The sequence below is a fragment of the Macrobrachium rosenbergii genome, chromosome 15 (assembly GCF_040412425.1).
Source record: "Macrobrachium rosenbergii isolate ZJJX-2024 chromosome 15, ASM4041242v1, whole genome shotgun sequence".
Taxonomy (NCBI): Eukaryota; Metazoa; Arthropoda; class Malacostraca; order Decapoda; family Palaemonidae; genus Macrobrachium; species Macrobrachium rosenbergii.
In genome coordinates, this window is record NC_089755.1 from 25,265,177 (window position 1) to 25,290,554 (window position 25,378).

General features: G+C 38.3%; 1 protein-coding gene across 6 annotated transcripts in view; it reads right to left on the bottom strand.

The window, feature by feature from the left end:
• Positions 1–25,378, bottom strand: part of LOC136846465 (cyclic nucleotide-gated channel alpha-3) — a 995,562-nt gene that overhangs the window by 499,104 nt on the left and 471,080 nt on the right. Inside the window, exon 2 of one of the 6 annotated variants that reach the window (XM_067117264.1) lies at positions 2,014–2,071. The exons of the other annotated variants lie outside the window; for them this stretch is intronic. The gene's annotated coding sequence lies outside the window, so the exon portion shown is untranslated. The remainder of the gene's footprint in view (positions 1–2,013; positions 2,072–25,378) is intronic. 6 annotated transcript variants of the gene reach the window in all.

The following is a 25,378-nucleotide window of genomic DNA, read 5'->3' on the forward strand; positions in this document are numbered from 1 at the left end:
CTCCCTCCACTCCACTGGCTTAAGGATATGAGTATATCACTAACATTACTGGGTTACAAAAATAACTTTTTGGTAAAGCGTTGGGAAATATAAATAAGGAGTAGGTAAACAAAAGCGAATGGGAAAACAGAGCTATGTGCAAGGTGTTAGAAAATTAATATTATAAAGGGGTTAAAAAATAGAAAATCATGGGTGCTGGTCTATGAAAATTAAAATATACGCAAGGTTTAGAAAATATATTATAATGGACCGAAAAAATGAAAATTATGTAATACGAGTAGGTTGGAAAATAATATCGCAGGAGATTGGAAAAATAAAATCTTGAATATGGAGTTAGAAACAATTATAAACTGAAGGAAGGAACTAGGAAAATAAAAGTATAAGCAAGGGGCTGTGAAAATAGTTTATATGTTTTACGAAATATTACTACTGGATGTGAAAATAAAATTATTATAGAAGGGAAGGGTTATTAAGGTCTGGGCACAGAGAATCATAAGTTAAAGGATGGGTAAATATAATGTGGCAATATAAACCGGTTGAGAGCAATTTTACTTCCCAATGAATTCCGAAAAATGAAAAATAACAGAAAAAGTTGTAGCTTTTCATCGATCTAAGAAATTATCTAATACTGCAAAAATAATCAGACCACTTGGAGGAGTTCTGCTTGGCGAAAACTACGCAGTTTTCGACAGACTATTTCTTCAAAATAATTTCTATTCACGTCTTAATACTTCTACTTGTAATACTTCTATATACAGTATACAATATATTCCTATTATTACATGCCCGCCATATCTTTCCAAAATAATACAGCTGAGGATTATAACACAAAAATTCTAAATGTATTCTAATTCTAACGCAGCTCAGAAAACACACAAAAGACTCGACACGTATTTTATTGAAGAAATCAAGGACAACTTGAAGGCAGTGTCGTTCAGCTGAACACTCTATATCATTAATGGCGAATAAAACAGGAAAGGTGTCACACACATTCCTCTTCTGAAGAGGAATGTATTTGTGTCACACGAAGGATTAAACCATGAGAAAAATTTCCACAAAAAAGAAAAATCCTTCCTACAACTACACGGAAAAATAATTAGCAACGCGTCGACTTTACCCCTCAAAATATAAGCTGACATTCATCTTGAGCATGTATTCTCCTGCTCCCTGGATGTTGAAGCCCTTTTGTCATAAGACTTCCGTCCCCAGTCTAGGAAGTACTTCCTTTGTCTTTCCATCCTCCTTCCTTATGACGCTTCCGAATAACAGTGCAAGACATAAGAGCTTTACTGTAGGAAAAGCATTGTGATGTAAGAGATCGTCCCAGATAAAAATGAAACTGAGAGCGTAGGCCCTTGAGTCCTCAGTTCAGGTACTTGACACTCCCCTCAACATTCTTCTTAAATTGTAGGTATATTTACACACAATACCTTTGCTATTGTTATTATCCATGTCCTTGTATCTTCTAAAATGGAAAAACGGCCAAGACCTAGCTTACAAGCATCCATAGAATAAAGTGTCCTTATTCGACAATGAAAGCAACATAAGAAGAGCATTATTTTTACGTTAGAAATAAAATGTGGAATAAATGCACGCTTTCACAAAACAAGGAGAAAAGTCATGCTCGCCCAAATAAATTGATGAGGGCAAATTCCCAAGAAATTGCTCTTCAACCAGTATTCAATACATGCAATAAATGAAGTGATCTTATTGGTTTATTTGCTACACAAACATTCTGTGAAACGTTCCTGACTCGTATCGGGTCAGCGTTCTCGTATTTCAGAGATCTCGTTTGTATTCTTCGTGGAAAATTGAGTGGCAAAAAACTGCTGAAAACTTATAGGTTTACGTACGTAATTATATTTACAACACAGGTTTCGAAAACACGCTAAGCCTAAACGGGGAAACAAAAAGACGATTTGTTATGGAATCCTACGTTACTTACAAACCTATGAACGCAGACCTCTTAACAAACACGAAAAAAAAATGTAATACAATTGAAACTTGACTTACGACATGAGGCTGTGAAGCAAGTTGGCCTCGATTAAACTTCTATTTCGTTGTAAGTTACCTGAAAGAGGAAAAAGCGTTGAATTATCAAAAAATACATAATTACGGTTATCCACATTAACATTTTTAAATAAAATAAAATAAGTGGTACATACTTGCATACATTACTGCACAAGAATGCAATATGTGAATATAAATGAATAGAATGTCTTACTATATATGAATATTTTCATAATGTCTAACTATATATCAACTTTTTTATGCTAACTATTTTAAACGTACATAAGTAGAAGTACAAGGTGCGTGTGCGTATTTGTGTGTAAAACAAGTAAAAAATGCGCCGAAGTTTCTTCGACGCAATCGAGTTTTCTGTCCGGTGGTGGCCTCAGCCACGGCCTATAAAACTCTTAGCTGCGGCCCAGGAAATTCAGTCACGGTCCGGTGGTGGCCTATGTTGTTGGTACCTATAGCGCTGCCAGAAGTACGATTATGGCTAACTTTAACTTACGTAAAATAAAACCCACTGAGGCTAGAGGGCTGCAATTTGGTATGTTTGATGATTGGAGGGTGGATGAGCAACATACCAATTTGCAGTCTTCTAGCCTCAGTAGTTTTTAAGATCTAAGGGCGGACGGACAGACAAAGCCGGCACAATAGTTTTCTTTTACAGAAAACTAAAACTTGGAATTATCATCCAGTAAGCACCTCGCTAACTGAAGGCAAGTACTTGTAAAAGGATTTGGACTTTCATCATTCTGTTCGTCGTATATCTCAGATTCATAGTTCGCTGAGATAGTCTACTCTACTGATTTCCACTTGATGTTTCAACAAAGGAAAGTTAACGGAATCCTTCAAACTTCCTTTTGTTTTCTATTCTAGATTGTTTCTTTTCTCCACATTATATAGTTAATAGCATATTGTTAACTCTCTACCATAAGTACATATCAATACATGTACTGTACACACGACTCATTCTACATACTACATACATATTTACACATGCACAATATATATATGTGTATATATTGTTACGTGAAGGGTCTGCTGATCATGTATTATCTAATTTACGTAATTTTACGGCCCTGCAAACCAAGATTACACGTAACCCGTCACTTGAAGCCAAAAGTTAACTCTCTAAAGACAGACGTTAATTAGCCAAAGGTCGCCAGTTAAGGGTTATTAACCTTAACAAAGAATATTTGAGATGAATTTGATTTTAAACGCAACGGTTCTTCCAAACATTCGGACGCGAGGCATACAAAAGCATCGAGATTTAACCTGATTTTGCTTACCCTAAATCCTGTATTTTTTTACTGAATAATGGGGTTGAAGCCAACAATAAAATAATTTGACTAATCTAGACTTCGCGGAACACATATACCGTAAGTGGTGGCTGCAAGGGAACAAAGGAAATTTGAAATACAGAAAAGGATAAAGAATGGGTTAAGTTTTGAATTAAAAAGTTTACTCTTTACCTTAGGACGAACGCTAGGCGATCAACGACCGACGGGAGTTCTTGCAATTGTTTCTTCACTTCACTAATAGAATAATAGATAAAGAAAAAGGAGTCCAACTGACGCATATTCCAAAGCTTGGTTCTCTCTCTGGTTCTGACCGGTTTAGGCTGTCAACACCCCAGGTGCCCAATACGTTCTTGTATCCAAAACATCTGCCATGAGACAGGTAGGAAGGAAAGGGACTAGACCACTCTATTCTAAGGCTGATAGGAAATCTCTTCCATAGGGTAAAAGGTCTAACTTACCTATCCTGCTCTCCAAACGGACGTTAAGGTTTGAAACTAAGACGCACCTATATAGACAATGTCTTTCCCGGTCTCATTGTAGTTTGATATTTTTGTTAACTCAAAAGCATGAGGGCGAACAGCAGTAATATTTGTAAAAGCTCCCTTACAGGGCCTTTCATCTCTTTTGAAGTGTGGTCTATACTTAAGCAAGCTGTTCGCCTGTAGGTTACTCTTCCTGAGCAGATTGAACTTGGTTAGCCTATCGAAGCAGAACTACCTAACCCTAGATAGGATATGAGCCATAATCACTACTTAACCCAATTTTAATAGTACTAGAAGGTGCCTACTTATTATTATAGGCCACTTCCACAATCATGATGCAAATGTTTTAGACCCAGCCTAGTGGTACGTTCTATGATATCTCTAGCCTAACCTATCCTAACCCGACCGTAGTACCAACATAAGAGCATATTCTAACTAAATTATAAACATGGTTTTATGTTTAATAAAATTAAAATTTACTAGTTAATTCAGGAGGGTTGTTTCATGATAATGTGGTGTCCCACTGAGGTCTTAGGGCTTATGCGCACATGAGCATCGTGGGTTCGTTTCACAATAGTTAAGATTACTGAAATTAAGCTATGCTAATACATGATTACTACTATGTGTCTGCAGTAAGTGGAAGGAACAAGGTTACTAAACTGATGTACCGCATTTTAAGGTGGCCTAGGCTAGGTAATAATAAAAGGAAGAGACTACACTGGCCACCTCTCTCTCTGGGCAAGGGGCCAGGATCACTCTTAGATAGCACCAGTTGCGGATGAGCGCATAGCTCGGGCAACCACTGGGCCTTCTTCCGCCCCTTCTTCTTCTTCTCTTCGGTTTCTCCCAAGGCTCATCAGTAGCTGGCCTAGCAGGTGATGTAGAGGAGTACCACCTGGGACAGGCCATGGGCTAGCGAAGCTAAGTCAGGGGCAACTGCAAAGCTGCGGAGGATTCCCATCTGGCTGCCGCGACAACCGAGCGAGAGCCATCTCACTCTGGCGTCCGAGGATGCCAGTTCCTGGTCTTCCCAAGGAGGGTACTATTTCATCCTCCAGGGCTCCATCCTGAGCCAAATTCTGCGGAAGAAGAAGGTCCGGGTGCTGGAGGCTCTCCTGTAGTCGCAATGATCAACTGCATGGGGAATCCTAAATTTCCCGGAGGAGGATCTACCATGATTTAGACCCGGCATAGGGGCCTTTTCCATTAGGTAATGAGGTCCGGGACGGACGGAGTCTGGCACTGCTCAGTGCTCGCAAGGGTACTGGTGCAGTTGATGGTCAGGCATGCCTGATGAGGGGTCTGGAGGGTGCACTACTCGCGATTTGATTTGTGTTGGCTGCGTAGAGATTCCTGTGTTCTAGCGGGAGATCGTAGCTCTCGGTGAGTTTTGCTCTGGGCGCCCGGCTGGGCGTTGCTTGCTTGGGCAGCTCTCCCAATTTGTGGGAGGGTCTGCCCATGGCACGTCCTGCAGCGGTAATTGCTCCTCCTGAATCTCTCGCGGAGGAAGATCTTTGGTGGACCAGCCCTTCGCACTGGAGAGTGGCCAGGGCCTGGAATAGTTTGTTGTGCCCTTCCGCGGACCACTTTGGTGGGCGAAGGTGAGGTTTGTCATGGTTGAGAGTTTCAACTGGGGCCTCTGTGGAGGAGGTAACGTGGTTGCGGGAGTGGCGTTATGACGGCTCCAGAGAAGATCCCGACCCAACAAGAAGGCCACCCGGGCCGACTCCACCTACCACGCCGAAGGTGGGGCATCGTGCCCCAAGGTGTCATAACCTGGAGTTGGACAGTAGGAACGGTGATGCAGGTGGCCCCCATCCACTTCATTTCATCGCGTTTCTTCGTCAACCATGGCACCGGCTGGCACTTGGGCCTCAGTGATCAGGCTAATGTCTGTCAGAGTGTCTACTGTGACCGGAAGGGTCACTGGCAGGCTGGTGCTCTGAAGAGGGGCCACCGAGAGATGAACCGTTTCCAAATCCTCGGGGCAAAGGATCCGTGCGACCAGCAGCAGAAAAAATGAAGTGCTGATTAGGTTGACAACTTGGTGGTGGACATGATGTGGACAGGCCGAGATCCAGCATTGTAGTGGCTTAAGGTGCCCTACAGATCTGCATGGGCCTTTTGATGGGCCTGTGGCCTGCAACTGCTGGAGGAGAGGGCTGAGCGGATGAATCGGCTGAGTTCTGGCTGGTAGGGTTAGGCCGCTTATTTAGTGCCGAGTTTGTATCGGCATCAGCTTCAGCGTGGCCCCTTCTGCAATAGTTGCACATGGTCTTGCTAGGTCCATTCTTCGGGCGAGGAGTTCGAGAGGTAGGCCGGAGGGATGATTCGCTTTCTGAGAGGTGCTGCTATGCGACTGATTGGGTTTCACTAATCAGCCATGCGACAAGCTTCCATAAGTGTGAGGCCGTTTATCGTTAGATATACCGCAAGGGGCCCTGGCCACATTGGAAAAGGTCTTCTAGCATGGTCCGATTGAAAAGATCTCAAACGTCGTGCAGGCCAAGGAGTCGGAACCAGACGGGCATCGGACTGGGTCGGCATGCCCATCTGGCCCAAGACCAGCCGACTTCCTGGCAAGACCTCGGAACCAGCTGTCTCCATTTTCTGGGTTATCTCTGCAGGCCTTTGTAATGACTCTCACGAACTCTGCCATGTTGCCCCTCTGTCCTTTTTCCAGAGCTAAAGCGCCGCCTTGGCTTTTCCTCCATATGCTTGGCCAGTATTAAGGCCTCCGTCTCCGTGGGTGCCAGAAGACGAAAAGAGCCTGATCTTCCTTCCAGCCATGCTTCTGGCTCGTCCTCTCAGTCCACTTGGGACTAGGGAATTGATGCTTCGAAATTGGAGCGTTTGATGCAGCAGGTGTAGACTGAGGCCCACACAGCCATAGCTTCGGTATTCTCTCCATTTTCGCCTCTCAAGCTCGAGCCTTCTCCTTAGGGGCTAACTCGGTTTCCTTGCAGGCTAACCCATGCTGTCTCCTTCTTTCTTCTCTTTCCTCTTCATATTGCTCTGCTCCGGCTTCATACTCCTTCTGTTCTTCCTCATACTTCCCTCTGCTCGAGTCTTCTTCCTTCTCCCGCTTCTGCCAAGCGCCGCCCACTTTGCCCTTAACCCAGGTGGTAAGTTCCAAAGCCGTGGTGAGACCTGCCGCCGTCCCCAGCCCCAGAAGGTTTTATAATGCTCTGCTGCTATGGTTCTGTAGGGGAAGGGCGTCTTAACCGGGTCGACGGGCGTACTTTGGGCAGCGAGAAGTAAGTCTTCAATGACGTGGCACCCTTTCAAAAGGTGGCACTGTAGTTTGCGTGTGCTGTACAGGCCTGGGCACTGGTGGCACTCAGTATCCCTAGGTACTGTGCAGGTTAGGTTCTAGAAGAACTCTCTCTTTCTGTGTTCCCTTTTGGTTTTGTTTTATTTATTTTTTCGGGATTCTTGGTTGCGGGTACTTATGGAAAGCAATGTGTTCCTAGGGACCTCTACTGGAGTCCAACTAGGCTATATGGGAGGAAAGGCACTGCACCTTCTGCAGAGTAAAAATAACTGAGTTTTGAGAGAAAGGGAAGGTAAAAGAGAGAGAGGGAGAGAGAGAGAGGAGAGGAAGTAAGCTATTCCAGTGATGAGGCTGCAAAATTATTGGCAATTGTGAACAAAGTGAATTTGGTTTTTTTTTTTTTTTTTTTTTAAAGATCCTCAGAGTGGCTGGTCCCAGTACCGCAACGGCTGGCCCCCTTCTTTTCAGAGGGTGAAACTACTTGTTTGCTTCGGTCTGATAGCAGGCCTCACTCAGACCGACAGTTTATCACTGTATCGTAATTAGGCTACTTCCAACTTGTCCTCACTATTGTGGGACAGAGGTGTTTCTTTTATTTGGTTAAAGTATTCGAATTTATTAGCCTAGTGTCGGCCGTTCTTTCTTTGAAGAGGGTCACGTACACTTAGGTTAGGAATGCTTACTTGAATGACGCGAGAGAGAGAGAGAGAGAGAGAGAGAGAGAGAGAGATTTTCAATCAGCGAATTTCTTTACTGCTTGGAGAACATGTAAACAAAGATTTTATATACACAATGGCATGGATCTTAATAAATGATATAGATGCGTCGTCTTGGCCTTTAGGGATTATTCGATTATCTTTAATTTTCCGAGCCGAATGGCCAAAAGTTTATCGTAAAAATTTCGAATTTCTTTATATGATTATAGTAGGTGGTATCTGTATAGGAACTTGTTATTACTCCTAACTAAGGCCTAACTTTCCTGGGCCTAAATTATCTTTGGCTCTCAGCCAAGATATTTCAGGTGGGTTCGCTACGTAAGGGGAAAAGAATGCCCCCCCCAAGAGTGGCTCGGCAGAGGTCACAATAACATGTCTGAGATGGCGGCCAAGGTCCCAAGTAGTCTAAATTTCAAAACAACTCCTGGCTTGCTAAGGAAAACCCCAAATGGCTGTTCTCTCACAAACAGTTCGAACAATTTCAAAACAACAACCGCCGGCGGTATTTTCTTTATACAAATTCAAACAACGAACAAATGCAGGTATCCAGATTTTACTTTAAATATACCAATCATGCATAGTTATTTACTACATGGATGGGAAAACTAAATTACCAAACAACTTTGTCTTTGTTATCGCTCTCTCGCGGTGAAACATCCTCGGCAAACAATGGAATAGGATTTGCGCGATTTGAACGACCAAATTTACTTTACTGAAAATGTATTCTTATGATACACCATTACCTGTCTGTTCGCTACTTTCACTGATACGGTTTCTAATGATTCCCGCTTATATGCAAACAATAACGATCGGAATTGCTGACGCGATTTTTATGACATTTTGTGTATATGAACTGGCCCGCGATCTGGCCTTAGGATTCGTTACTTGAACGACTTCTCTCACGGCCTAACACGGTAAAAATGCCCTTGTCGCTATAAAATTATGACTTCTGCCTTCGACGCACTCCTTTCCTATCGCTTAATTCTCAAGCACTTGCTATTATAAATATTCTCTTACTGCTTATTATTATGCCTCGTCTTTGTTTGGAAGAATGAAATGGAGTTCGATATCTGACTTTTATTTTTTGGAATTTTCACGGAATTTTAATTTCTTTCTCCAGATTCTTCTCTAAAATGTACTTAGATTCTACGCAAGGTCGCCAATGTTACGTGAAGGGTCTTGCCAATCGCGTATTATTCCACCCCACGAATTTCTACGGGCTCTGCAAACTAAGATTACACGAATTCCGTCACTTGAAGCCAAAAGCAACCTCAAAGACAGATGTTAATTAGCTAAAGGTCGCCAGTTAAGTGGTTATTAACCTTAACAAAGAATATTTGAGATGAATTTGATTTTAAACCCAACGGTTCTTCCAAAACATTCGACGCGTAGGCATACAAAAGTTATCGAGATTTAACCTGATTTTGTTTTAACTTAAACTTGTGTATTTCCACTGGGAATAATGGGTTGAAGCTAACAATAAATAATTTGACTTAACTAGACTTCAGAACACATATACCAAAGTGGTGGCTGAAGGAACAAAGGAAATTTGAAATAGAAAAAGGATATAAAGAATGGGCTTAAGTTTTGAACAAAAGCGACTTTGACTTTAGGACGAATGCCAGCGAGATCAACGCACCGACGTGGAGTTCTTGCAATTGTTTCTTCACTACACAGAATAATAGACAAAGAAAGTTAGTAAAGAGGTCCAACTGGACGTGTTATTCGAAAGCTTCTTGGTTCCCCAGTTCTCGGACTGCCTAGGTCAACAACAATCACTCCCAGGTGTCCACGTTCTTGCATTCAAAACATTCGGCCATGAGACAGGTAGGAAGGAAAGGGGACCTTAGGACCACCTATTCTTAAGGCTGATAGGAAATTTTCCTATAGGGTAAGGCCTAACTTACCTATCCCGTTCTCCAACGGACGTTAAGGTTTGAACTAAGACTCACCTATATAGACAATGTCTTTTCCCGGTCTCAGTCAGGCTGATATTTTTACAATCAAAAGTTACGAGGCGAACAGCAGTAATATTTGTAAAAATATATATATATATATATATATATATATATATATATATATATATATATATATATATATATATATATATATATATATATATATATATATATATATATATATATATATATATATATATATATATATATCCACAGTGATACTAAACATTCATGACGATAAATATATATATATATATATATATATATATATATATATATATATATATATATATATATATATATATATATATATATATCATGAATGTTTAGTATCACCGTGGATAACGGATGGAGTAATGCCATAGGTCAAAGAAATAAGACGTAAGTGCACAGTTGTGGGATAAAGAAATGAGTCACAAACGGTTTGTGGAATGGTTAATGGCTGCAGAAGATGGTGTTGATTGGGGACAGTGAAGCGAATCTGCAGAAACTAGCAAGAGAGCGAAAGCATTTGCAAGAAGTGTACGTGGAGAATAATGAGAGCAAGGGTAAGGTTATTGAGGGAGAGTGGAAGCCAGGCAGATGGAACAATGAGTGCTAACATAGGTACTGAAAACAAGGAAGTTGCTGAATATAGCACACTTTGGTAGTGCTAAGAAAAGCTAGCCGCAGAACGAGTGCAACCGACATGGCAGTATGTTTGCAAAATTTTGGGAATCGACTTGAAATGTCCACGAAACCAAGGAGGTTATGTCTTAAAGAATTGTTAAGCCAACTTCATGGAAATGAAGTATGGATGATGAGTGCCAGTGGAAGGAAAAAGGTAGCAGCTGTTGACAAGAACTCGTATAGCGAAAGTAGCAAATGAAGAGGGGAAAGAAATGTGGATATTTGTAAAAGTTGTAAGGATGGTTGTGTGAAAGGAATGTAGGAAGCCAGGCTTCTGAAAAGTGTTTTATCATTCGAAATTGCCTGAGGGTTAAGTACAAAGAGAACTGGAAACTCCTGTATAGATCGAGAGGCTTTCATATCCAGGAAGACAAAGTGCACACACAAGATAGCAATTGAATACCGTACTGTTTTCAACGCACTCCTGATGAGTCTTTTTCTGTGGGTGCATGAAGTATCGTGTGTTAAGTTTTCAGCACAGTGGTTCATCCAAGATTTTGCAATTCAAGGATGTAAATGGCACTGGCCACTGTGATGTTATCCTTTGGAGCCATTCCATTCCAGATGAAATTGCTTCATATATACGTGTACTAGCTGTATTTATAAGTAATTACCTTCATACCTATATATATATTATATATATATTATATATATATATATATATATATATATATATATATATATATATATATATATATATATATATATATATATAGGTATGAACGTAATTATTTATAAATACAGCTACTATAGTACACATCCACCCTGAGCTAGGAGTGTGTGTGTATCCTACTGTTAAGTCCACTCGCCACCAAGGACGACCTGTCGCTGATATTGGGAAGCTTTTACACTGTATACTCTCTGCATACTCTAAGGATTATTGTGCGATTTACACCTGTTTGCACAGTGCTGTAAATTGTTTGTGTAATCGGTTACACTGAAAAACGAGAAGCTGTGTTTTGAGTGGCGCCCTTGCTTTAACAAGGCAAGAGCCTAAAATGATTTCAAAGCACTTCCAGGTTTTAACAGCAAATAAAAGACCACGATCATAGGCTTTCTCCAATTTCGAAAAACAAACTCCAACACACAAGCGAACACTCCTCACTCTACAAAAACTCACATTTAGGGAATTTCATATTGGAAAATGTTGCCATAAAATGAAAGCAGTTAATTCTCCGGCGATGTCAAATCCAATGTATTTCGCTATGGCCAACGGGGTAACTAAACTTACAGAGAGCGCCGTTATTAATAACGCGCGCCTCGCAGGCTTAATTCAGGGCTTTGACAAGTTACAAAGAGTAAGGGTATGGATGTTTCACAAAATCAATAAAACTTGAATGTCTATAATAATAATAATAATAATAATAATAATTATTATTATTAATATTATTATTATTATTATTATTATTATTATTATTATTATTATTATTATTATTATTATTATTATTATTATTATTAATAATAATAATAATAATAATAATAATAATAATAATAATAATAATAATAATACAATAATAATAATAACTAAACTTTTATCAAACCTGATGCCTGCAGTCTATCATGGCAGTAACCAAAAAGTAATAAACTACTACCACTAGAATTTTTGTGAATAACGTCATAAAATAAAATTTGCTGGAAAAGAGCCACTATTTTAACGACCATGAAAGAAAAAGCACCAGCAATTTTTGCAGCGATTATGCTGACGGACCAAGACAAGGCATCTGAATATTTGGTGTTAACGATACGTGGAAGATAGGAAGTTGGTTGGCGAGAGTGGAGAGAGTGAAAAAAGTAGGTGTTTAACAGATTTCCCGTTTTTATTTCGATCTCAGTGAGACGACAGAAAGAGCGCCGGCTCTCCTGGATGACTGACGTGCCTGGAATCAAGGTAAAAAAGGATGTGGATAAAGTAAGAGGAAAATAGAGCAAAATACAGGAAAAAATATGCAAATAATCTTGTAAATGAGGCAGTCGACAAATGATGTGACAGTGTTCATCATCAGCTTGAATATCTTACCTCTTTTTTCACATTTTACTTTTTCTCACAGAAGAGAGAGAGAGAGAGAGAGAGAGAGAGAGAGAGAGAGAGAGAGAGAGAGAGAGAGAGAGAGAGAGAGAGAGAGTTTTCAACGCACTCGAATTTTCCATAAAGACAAGTATTTTTCATCTTCCTCTGGAGGGTTATCATTTCATTCACCGTTGTTGCTACTACTTCCCCTCTACAGTAATTGCAGAAGGAGAAGGAAAATTTACACGTTGATAAGACAGACATAAGCACTAAATCCTTGATTTGGAACACTATTTTTGTGCACAAGATTGTTTTTGATCAATCAAAATATGAAGCGACTAACAAGTTTTAACACCTGAACTGCTCCCAGGGGGAACAGTTATCGATTTTGAGGGCAGGCATTTCCATTCGAACGAGGGATAGCGAGAAGGGAAACAGCAACAGAAAATGGAAATAAGAAGCTCAGGAGTTCTCTCGGGAGGAGGGATCAAATGAGGCGAAGAAGTGAACAAAAATAAAGTCATTCAAAAGCGCAATAAAAACAAAAACGATCAAAGAGCACTAGGAAGAGCCAGAATTACATCCCCTCATGAAGCAAAAATAAACTGAAATATTCGTAAAGAAATAAAAGAGGTTAAACAGAGAGTTTTATTAGGCCAAATTAAGCCGTCTGAGATCAAAGAATTGCTTGCAAGGATGAAAACTTTTGCAAGTGGGTCCTACTTTCGCAAACGTTGTAAAATTTGACTTTACTAAGCACAACCTTAAGATTATTGGAAAAATAAACCTTTGGAAAGTAACCATGTAAAATGTAAAAATTATTTTCCTGTAGTTTTCGCGTTAGATTAAGACGACTACACGCCAGCAACGTCTCTTGTTCATCAGAAGAGCCAGCAAAAATATAATAAACGCCGACTATCGAGGAGGCAACGATGAACATGGAATTCATTTCCGTTCCTGTTGACACTGATGCATTACGTATACTGGGAGGCAGGGACTCGGCACATGAGGAACAGACGACTACGATGAGGTATAGCAAGCCTTCAAGGTTTAACAATCTAACTTCACCACCTAAAAGTTACTTTCACTCAGCAGAGTTTGTTTCCCTTCAGATCAGTTCCGAAGAGTTAATCAACAGAGATTATCGTCCCTTGCGGGAAAATGAGTCAAAAACATGGCCAAGGATTCACAAGAATCTTTATGTTTCGTGGAGAGGTCTCAAAAAGCCACTCAAAGGGATATTTATGAAAATACTCACAAGGATATACCCATATTACACTACTATTTCCCATATTTAAATCACTTTGGGGGAACCAGAGGATCCTTTTAATTCCTCGCTCCTGGACTTTGGGCTTTAGAAATCTTTCCAAGTCTAAGTTTTCCGCTTGGGTTATCTACATTTTTATATCCATTAGGTTTGGGATTGATAAGGCCATTAATCAACATCACCATTCTGCTCAGAACTGTCCACGACTATATAACAAAATTCGTCCCCAAAGACAGTTCGACAAGCCTTTCCCACACTCCCGGTTCCAGAAGTCTTCCCATAATAAAGTAACAGAATTCGTCGTCACAGACCAGTTCCACAAGTCTTTCCCACACCCCCGGTACCAGAAGTCTTCCCACAACAAAATAACAGAATTCGTCTCCATAGATCAGTGCAACACGTCTTTCCCACACACCCGGTACCGGAAGTCTTCCCACAACAAAGTAACAGAGGCCTGCACGTGTCCCATCAACAATCAAGTGGTGGAAGCTGGTACAAGAGGAGAAAGCGAGGCAGGAATTTAAGGAGAGAGTATTGAGGGAAGTTAGATTACTAGAGGGAGTGCAAGAATGGTGGAATCATAACAGTATGGTGATAGAGAGATTGGGTGGAGAGGTTCTGGGGAAGACATCTGGAAAGAAACCTCATGACGATAAGGAAACCTGGTGGTGGAGTAATGAAGTGAAAGAGGTGGTGAAAGCCAAACAAGATTCAAAAAAGATCTGGGACAAGTATGGAAAGCAAGAGGATAAGGAGAGGTACCAAAGTCATAGCAACAAGTAAAGAAGGCAGTTGCACAAGAAAAGGCAAGAGCATTACATGACATGTACGAAGAGCTGGAAACACCTGAGGGGGAGAGAAAAATTCACTGAATTGCAAAGTCGAGGGACAAGAACACCAAAGACTACTCCCATATAAAACAGGTTAAGGATGGGAATGGAGTGGTTTTATGCAACAAGGATAAGATAAAGAAGAGGTGGAAAGAATATTATGAACACCTGTTAAATGAAGAAAATCCTAGAAAATTCTTTGAAGATGGATTCCAGAACCTTGGTATGATACATACTATTAGCAGGAGGAAGTAAAGAAGGCACTAAAGAAGATGAAAAATGGCAAAGCAATTGGACCAGGTGGAATTCCTGCAGAGGTGTGGAAGAGCCTGGGAGAAGAAGGAACAGACATGCTGCGGGACCTAGCAAAGAAAATATACAGTCATGAAAAGATACAAAAAGAATGGAGAGAAAGCTTTATTGTGCCTATCTATAAAGAGAAGGGTGACATCCAGGATTGTGCAAACTACAGAGGAATACAGTTAATGTCTCACAACATGAAAATCTGGGAAAGAATAATGGATCAAAGACTTAGAGACGAAACATCTGTAGGTGAAGAACAGTTTGGTTTCATGCCAGGAAGAGGAACGACAGATGCAGTGTTTGCCCTCCGACAGATGATGGAAAAACACTGGGAAAAGCAGAAAGGGCTGCACATAATATTCATAGGTCTGGAAAAGATTGATAGAGTATCACGCCAAGGTTTAGAGGTGCATGCGAGTAAAGGGAACCCCGGAGAAGCATGTGAGGTTGGTCCAAGATATGTATGAAGGAGCAAAAACGCAGGTTAGAAGCAGTTTTGGGTAAACTGAATGGATAACAGTAAGGATTGGTTTACACCATGGATCTGCTTTAAGTCCATATCTTTTTGACCTGATAATGAATGTGCTATTTCAAGGAATAAGAGATCAGTATCCCTGGTGTATGTTGTTTAGCTGATGACATCGTGTTATGCAGCACCAACAGAGGGGTAGTGGAGTCAAAACTAGAGCAATGGAGGAAGGTACTGGAAGACAGAGGTTTAAAGATCAGTAGGAAGAAGACTTGAATACCTAAGTTTTAATGAAAATCAAGACCCCGAGATTAGTATGGAAGGGACAAGGCTGAACCGAGTAGAAAAATTTAAGTATCTTGGTTTAACAGTGGCTAATGATGGAAATTTGGATGTAGAAATAACACAGAGTGCAGGCTGGATAGAAAAATTGCAGAAAGATGTCAGGTGTCTTGTGCGACCGCAGAATCAATATAACGGTTAAAGGAAGGGCGTATAAGACAGTAGTGAGACCAGCTTTGATGTATGGAGCAGACACATGGCCAGTATAGAGTATGCAAGAGAAGAAATTGGATGCAGGAGAGATGAAAATACTCAGGTGGATGTATAGAGTAACAAAAATGGGCAGGATCAAAAATGAAAGAAGAAGAGGAACTACTAAAGTCGTAGAACTATCAAAGAAGGCGCAGGAAAGGAGACTGCAGTGGTATGGCCATGTGATGAGAAGGGATGAGACCTCGTATGTAGGGAGGAGAGTGACGCAGATGGAGGTGCCTGGCGGGAGAGCAAGAGGAAGACCAAAGAAGCGAATGTGGATGGATGTAGTTAGAGAAGATCTGAGAGACAAACAATTGTCAGAGGACGATGTGTTTGACAGAGCCAGGTGGAGGAAAGCTGTCAGAAACATCGACCCCACATAGAAGTGGGAAAAGACGCAGAGAAAAAAGAAGAAAAAGAAGAGATCAGTTCAGCAAGTCCGTCTTACACCCCAAGTACCAGAAGTCTTCCCACAGCAAAGTAACAGACTTCGTCTCCACAGATCAGTTCTAAGAGTCTTTCCCACACTCCACGTACCAGAAGTCTTCCCTCAACAGTGTAACAGAATCTGTCTCCACAGATCAGTTCCACAAGTCTTTACCACACTCCACGTACCAGAAGTCTTCCCACAACAAAGTAACAGAATTCGTCCCCATAGATCAGTTCCACTAGTCTTTCCCGCACCCCAAGTACAGAAGGTCTTCCACAGCAAAGTAACAGAATTCGTCTCCATACATCAGTTCCACAAGTCTGTCCTACACCCCTGGTACCAGAAGTCTTCCCACAACAGAGTAACAGAATTCGTCTCCATGCATCAGTTCCACAAGTCTTTCCCACACCCCAGGCACCAAAAGTCTTTCCACAACAAAGTAACAGAATTCGTCCCCATAGATCAGTTCCACAAGTCTTTCCCACACCCCAAGTACCAGAAGTCTTCCCACAGCAAAGTAACAGAATTCGTCTCCATACATCAGTTCCACAAGTCTTTCCCACACCCAAGGTACCAGAAGTCTTCCCACAGCAAAGTAACAAATTCGTTTCCATAGATCAGTTCCACAAGTCTGCCCTACACCCCTGGTACCAGGAGTCTTCCCACAACAGAGTAACAGAATTCGTCTGCATAGATCAATTCCACAAGTCCTTCCCACACCACAGGTACCAGCAGTCTTCCCACAGCAAAGTAACAAAATTCTCTCCATAGATCAGTTCCACAAGGCTGTCCTACACCCCTGGTGCCAGAAGTCTTCCCACACCGAAGTAACTGAATTCGTCTCCATAGATCAGTTCCACATTCTTTCCTACACCCCAGGTACCAGAAGTCTTCCCACAACCAAGTAACAAAATTCGTCCCGACAGACCAGCCCCACAAGTCTTTCCCACATCCCGGTGCCAGAAGCCTTCCTTTCTCTCAGTGTGTATTGTAACAATGTGTTGAGGATGGTGTTTTCTTAAGCAGCATGATCGATGCCGAGGTTCCTAAGTTAAAAAAATCTGCAATTCCACTTTAAAGCGTTGTGTAACACTGTCCTAAATTTCCTGGCTCCCATGGTTGCTTAGGGACGTCAATACTTATTTGTCTGTTGACAAATTAACTTTTTCTTATTTTTTATAGCTTTTCACAATTTCCACTTAGAAGTGATTTTACTATGAAAAATCCTTGTTCAAAAGTCCTTCTCTAAAGCATTTGAAGGATAATAAAACAGTTGCTTGTAGCCAATACGAGCGGGTACGTCTGTAATTTCCATGGATGATCTCTGTTTTACATGCACACACATACATAAACATACATTTATATATATATATATATATATATATATATATATATATATATATATATATATATATATATATATGACTGAAATATTTTGTTAAAAAAGAATTCCATCTAATAAAGGAGCCCATAAAAACATTACATACATACATATATATGTGTGTATTTATATGTATTTTATACATATATACATACATCCATGCAAATATATCTATAATATTACATATATATATATAATATAGATGTACATGCATGGATGTATGTATATATGTATAAAAATACATATAAATACACACATATATATGTATGTATGTATGTAGCGTTTTTATGGGCTCCTTTTATTAGATGGAATTCTTTTTTAACAGAAAACATTTCAGTCATATATATGTATATACATATATATATATATATATATATATATATATATATATATATATATATATATTTATATATATATAATGTATGCGTTTATGTATGTGTGTGCATGTAAAACAGAGGTCATGGAAATTACAGACGTACCTGCTCGTTATTGGCTACAAGCGACTGTTTTATTATCCTTCAAATGCTTCAGAAAAGGACTTTTGAACAAGGTTTTTTCATAGTAAAATCACTTCTAAGTGGAAATTGTGAAAAGCTATAAAAAATAAGAAAAATCAATATATATATATATATATATATATATATATATATATATATATATATATATATATATATATAATCATCATTTATAGTTATATATATAATCATCATTTATCTTCCAGTATGTAAAATCAGTCACTGGTCTAAGAGTATAAAAACAAAGTAATAATAATAAAATAATAATAATAATAATAATAATAATAATAAATAGTAATAATAATAATAATAATAATAATAATAATAATCAGGCTATCTCGCCTAAAAACAAATGTTAGGGCACACCACCTCGAGTATTTGAATCAGTGATAAGTGAAACGCCAGGATGGCAGTATATACCCTCAGCTACAGGGCATAGAATGAGAGAAACTTGCAGTGCATACGCAGTTCCATCCCTTGCGTAGCCTATGTAAACGAGTAAAAATCATGTTGACATGAAATTTCACTGGTCAGCGGCTCAAATCTCCAAGAAGGTTAGTCTCATCGTTAATAAAAATAACAATAATAAGAATGTCTGCATTTTAATTCATATCCAGTAAGTCAGTCCTTTTTCATTTTGAAGAATTCTCTGCCACCGCACTCTAATTTTTATAAACAAACGCTGACTTATAATCTGGTTAATAGAATGACAAAATTTCAATATACAGTAGTGCAAAAGAATCAAATGAATAATATCAAGCAGTTTTTTACTTGCTGTTTTCATTAATACTTTTCCTTCTGCAGAAATTCTTCACGGGTGAGAGAGAGAGAGAGAGAGAGAGAGAGAGAGAGAGAGAGAGAGAGAGAGAGAGAGCAGAACTGTATGTACTTTCATACATGCGAGAGTTCTGAAATTTGCCGTATAAATCATATGTTTACTTATAAATGTGCCATGTATATAGAATACATACTAATAACATCAACAGCAGTAAAACTAATAACATTTAAACATGGCTTCTGCGTAAGTATAAAAATGCCCGCTCCTTCCACCCTTGAAATCATTCATAACTCAAAGTGACATATGGCAATCTACATTACATCAGGTTCGCATCATCAACATCATCGGGATATTCTAAAAATACACCCCTCTCGTAAAAAAAAAAAAAAAAAAAAAAAAAAAAAATATATATATATATATATATATATATATATATATATATATATATATTCTAAAAATACGCTCGTCTCCTTTATAGGAAAAACTGAATAAAAAAATGAGGTCAAAAGGTCGCCTCCTCTTCCATCTTCAGCAACTGAATTTGTTTGCATTTATTAAAGTCAGAAGGATGATTAGATGCTGTCCGTCAGGCTCTCCGGAGATCAAATGTAATGAGTAGGCTTATTCAAATGAGACTAACCGTATTCTTCATTTGCAGAAGAGCGCCTCTACACATATATACTTACAAACAAACATTATACACACACACACACACACACACACACACACATATATATATATATATATATATATATATATATATATATATATATATATATATATATATATATATATATATATATATATATATATATATATATATATATATATATATATATATATATATATATATATATATATATATATATATAAATATATATATATAAAGCCACACATATATGCATTTCATAGCTTCAATGCTTTAAGATGTGATGAAAGAATTTTTGGAGCGAGATGTACTGACAAGCCGTCAGTTGCAAAATCTTTTTTTTCAGCAAATAGTTTGATTCTCAGCAATATTATTCACTGTGATCTTCCAAGCGTTATGTATATTCGTAGTACGTGCGTTTGTCAATGATCTAGATTATGCCAAAATCTGCCCTAAAGTGAGTTTGATCGTTCATTAACGTGACAGAACTGTCAATTGTCCAGTCATAAGCTTTGGAGAGGATCCAGGCTTTGAAAATCGGCAGATAAGGTAGAGATTCAAATCTTTTTATGGGAGAAAATTGAACTTGTGATTTTTACCATGACTTTCTGATCATTATGAACTTTTGAACTTGTGGGAGATTTAATATGAATATTCATTCACCTCTTTTGATATTATTATTTTGTTATGTTACTCTGCTCTATCTTGGCTATGCATTTTACACTTTCCATTATTGTGTTTTGCATTCAGTAAAATATTTTTGGGAGTTTTCTATCATGTTTAATTCTTTCAACAGATGTCTGTGGACATTGTTGGTAATAACAACGAATTGTGTCGTAGACTGTTTTTTTGGACATGACTTTTAGTTATTGATTTGTGAGTATGTGAGATTTTGGGGATTTCCAGGCTATCTAGCTCATAATGAGACTTCTTTAATCAGACTGTTTTGCAGTTTAGAGTTTAGTTATCTGGCATAATTCATTTATTATGCATTTTAATCTTTGCTTTGTTTTATTCATTTCTTGGTTTATTTGAATAATAAACCTATTTTTGTAGAAACTATTGTGTTTCTTTAAATAGTCCATTTAATTGAATTTGAGAGAATGAGTGAGGTTAGGTAGATGAGCTCCATCAAACGATTTGAGAGAGAGAGAGAGTCGATACACGGTGATAGAGAGAGATAAAAAGGATAATGCAAGTGTTATCATGGGTCGAATCTTTATATCTCTTTTTCTGAAGAAGATCGTTAGGATTACATACACACACTTTCAAAAAAGTGTTGAATCTGTTCCTGTAACAGGATTTTAATGGTATATATATATATATATATATATATATGTACATATAATATATATATATATATATATATATGTATATATATATATATATTTATATATATAATATAAACAGTGAGTATAAACCACCAGGAATGGCTTGTACTAAAACTGATAAAGATTTTGCACCCAGCACTGTGTGGAATTTCCTCGTTTAGGAACAAGGATATACTGTTTTTTTTTATGCCACAATGTTATTACTCCCTGATAGAAGGCGTAAATATGCATACATATATCATGTGTTTGTCAATGATTATTACATGTTTCTGGCGCAGTGATGTGCTTTTTGTCTCAGATACCTCAATGAACTCTGTACACGTGCATTTACAACCAAGCGCTAGCATTAAATCTGTTCACATGGAATGTACATGAACGAGAAGCTCAATTTTATTTATATTTCCCATAACAAGTTCATATTTTTGAGGCCTTTAAGATTATTCATACACCTCAAAGAATCGAGTACAGTTCCATTCAATCCTTCTTCCAGCTACAGATCTTTGTAACGTCATCAGCATCAGCCTGCTCTGCTCTACACGAGGATCCAAAGCTAACCAATGAATTCCACATTCAGTAAAATATGACGAGCGAAGTGCCTGTGCGCACCCTGGTTTGAGGTCTGACAACATTTGACAACAACATTGATGGTAACGAAAACAACGAAGTCGGAGTCGTTGTCAACGAAATGCCACCACTGGCGAAGTTCAGTCAATTGTGTTGCGATTTCACTCGGGCGCTCTGCTCTGACGCCGGTTCTTAATGGACTCGGATTAAGAGGCTTTCTGGCAACGCCGAGTGGACGGGCTTTTTGGAGTGACGCAATTATTTATAATTGCTCTTCCAAGCAGAAGTTGACAACGCCATTAAACCGTGACCCTCGGAGCTGATTCTGTGAATATGAATTTACACTCCATCATGAACGTTTGAACTTTTGGACATGAACTGCTTATATATATACATAATAATAATGAATACGTATGTGTGTGTGTACGTAAGTACCTATTTATGTCTATAGCATGTATACATACATGGTAGTATGTATACGTGGATATCACGCTTTTTAAAATATATATATATTTATATATATATATATATATATATAAATGAAATGTGTGTGTGTGTGTATTGTGTACGTTTATTGTTCAATATCCACTGACGATTAAGAACACCCCAAAGGGAACTAAACTGATAGTGCTTCAAATCCCAAAGGATTCGAACCTGGAACTTCGGTTTAGGAACAAGGATAAGCAGTCAACTTTGACCACTCAGCACTTATCACTTATAACTCCCTGAGGGTGTAAATTATTCCATAATAAATCATATTTGTGACATAATATTTGTGAACATGAAAAAATCTGCACAAAATCTCACACGCAGGCACACACACACACACACACATACAAACATACACATACACATACACACACACACACACACACACACATATACATACATATATATATATATATATATATATATATATATATATATATATATATCTCGAATACTTAAAACTGATAATTTATTTGACATTTTAATTTCACTGTAACTGGCTTTTGTTCCGTCATGTTTAATTCATTGCAATTTTGATGATTATGTACGAAGAGTTGCACTGACTTCTGACAGGCAAACGATCATAGATCATAGACAAAGCCTGCTGTATGCCCAAAGAACGAAGCTTCTAATAAAGCCTTCGGATAATGAAATTAAATACTGTGTCCAGTCCATATACTTAAAACTCCATACAATGAAGAATAAGTGATTTATTTGTGCAAAACTTTTCACAGACCACGGAAAAGATACAGTTTGCGTCTCCATCTTAAAACTGGGAATCGCTCAAACGCAATAAAGAGAGAGAGAGAGAGAGAGAGAGAGAGAGAGAGAGAGAGAGAGCCAAAACACTGCTAAGCTATTTCCTTTTTCCCCGCCACCTAACGGAAGGCAAAAGCAAACGACATTAATAATAGACTCAAGTAATCTCTTTACAAAGTCCCCTATGAAAATGTTTTGTGTCTCCTAAGCGTTGTGGCAAGCAGGGGAGAGGACAGGAAAAATGGGCGTGTAAAAGGAAGACACACACACACATACACACACACACATAAGCACAAACACGCACACGCAGATAAAGCACTAAGCTTTGGGGCAGTGGTGAGAGAGGAGTAGATGAAATGGAGTGCCCGTAAAGATTATTTTGTATATTACTCAAAGGGGGAAATTTGAGGTTAAGAACAGCATTCAAAGGGATAAAATAGTTAATCAGCTTAAAAAGATAGCTTTTCACACGCTTAAACCAATACATTTTTCAGTAATGACAAGTAAGACGGTAAGTGAACTCACCACTAGTGTGTCACAATAACTCTGTTAAATTTAATACGCTTGATTTTATAATGTTAAAAATCTCACAAAATCTCCGCTACTAAGAGCTGGCACACTGGTAAGACTTTGAGACTTCTGTGGCACACAAATTCGTAAGTTTGCAAGCTTAGTTTTGCACAGATGCACTGAGCTGATTAACAGCTCTCCTAGGGCTTTTTCTTCTTGAAGGATTACACTTATTTTACGTACTTCCAACCATTCTCCTAAAACAAGGTTACTGTTTAACAGGACCTACAGCTTATTGCGGAATTGAACCCTCACATTATCCCAATGTCAAAAATAAATTAGTTCAGAAATAAATTAGAGCTATTCCCACCATATTGTTACCATGTGAACTCAAATTTAATTGATAATATATCCTATATCATATATATATATATTTATATATATATAAAGTATTTGATATAATATATCTATATATATATATATATATATATATATAATCTGGCTCTATATATCTATTAATATATAATTTCAGTGTGTGAGTGTTAGATGTTTCAGCTCTTAGTAAATGAGATTTTGTCATATTTTTAACATTCCAGGAAAGTCCCCTTGTTAAAGTTTAACGAACTATTGTGATTCAACTAGTTGAGTTCAGCTTATTGTTTTGATTTTCCCTCTTGCTTTTCACAAATGTCCAGATAAACTGTATCCACTTATGCCTTCACTTTTTGCAATAGTTTTGTTCCTCTACTCTGTATTAGTATGTATTTGCTTGCTGCTCAGTCACATACACACTATATATATATATATATATATATATAAATTATATAAATATGTGATATATATAAGTATTTATATATATATATATATATTCTATATATGTATATGTATATATATACATTGATATATACATTTTATATAAACAACAGATATATATATATATATACATATCTATATAATATATATATATATATATATATATATATATATATATATATATATATATATATATATATATACAATTTCATAATTTATAAAGTTCGTCCCTTCAGCCCGTTATAAAATCAAATTTAATGGTGGCTGGAGGAGACTCCACTAGGGAGGGGGGGTGAACTTATGTAGGCCTACCTCCATATCACCTGATTTGGGGGAACCATACCAACCTCTTAGCCCCAGCATTGTACGATTTTTGGGGGGAAGAAAGCTGTTAGGGACAGAAAGACCACTCAGGGCCGTAACTGGGCTGCTATGCTGACCCTTAAGAGACTTGGCTATAAGACCTATTCCTGTTCGAACTTTGTGCTGACTGTGATTGCTTCTTCCAGATCGACAATTTCCTGTGCCCATTATAAATCGAATGAGAAGAGATCGAGACCTTGCTAAAGTCAAGGACCGCAAAAGAGTTGGAGGAAACTCTCTCCCTTTCACACTGGTAAGACTTTGAGACTTCTGTGGCCGAAATTCGTCTTTTGCAAGCGAGCTCCATGCACAGATGCAATACGGTATGTCTTGAAGTTGCAATTAACACCAGATTCTTTTTCTTCTTGTGAATTTCTCTCTATTTTCAGTACTTCCAACTTTTCATTCTCCTAAAACAAGGCCCCTTTGTTTCCACAGCCTAGCAAGCATATTTGGCCCTCATGACTTGTCCCAATGTCAAATTAAATTAGTTCAGTAATAATAATTAGAGCATTCCCACCATATTGTTACCATGTGCTACTCAAATTTAATTGATCAATTCCTCCATCATGCATAAGTAATTTCATGTAAGAGAAAGTCATTTGATTTGAATGCTAACTTGGAATTCTCTTCCAGAATCCTGTAATCTGGCTCTTTGAGTGGTCTGCCAATGCCCTTGTGAACCAAAATAGCCTTAGACGTTTAACTGACATCCTGCCACATGCAAGAATCTTCTGATTGAGCAGTCCAGGACAGTCCCCCCCTTTACAAACAGTTGCGCGAACTACCCAACCTCATTCAACCAGTTCAACAGCCAAAATTTATTGTGCGTGTCACACTATTTCCGGGCTGTAGCCCTTTCAGTTCGATACAAAATGGATTGTCTAGCTTTATTGCATTGTATGTATTTGCTTGGTCAGTCAGCCCTTTCATATTAATTTCCTGATTGCTCCGTTTGTAAACAGAAAT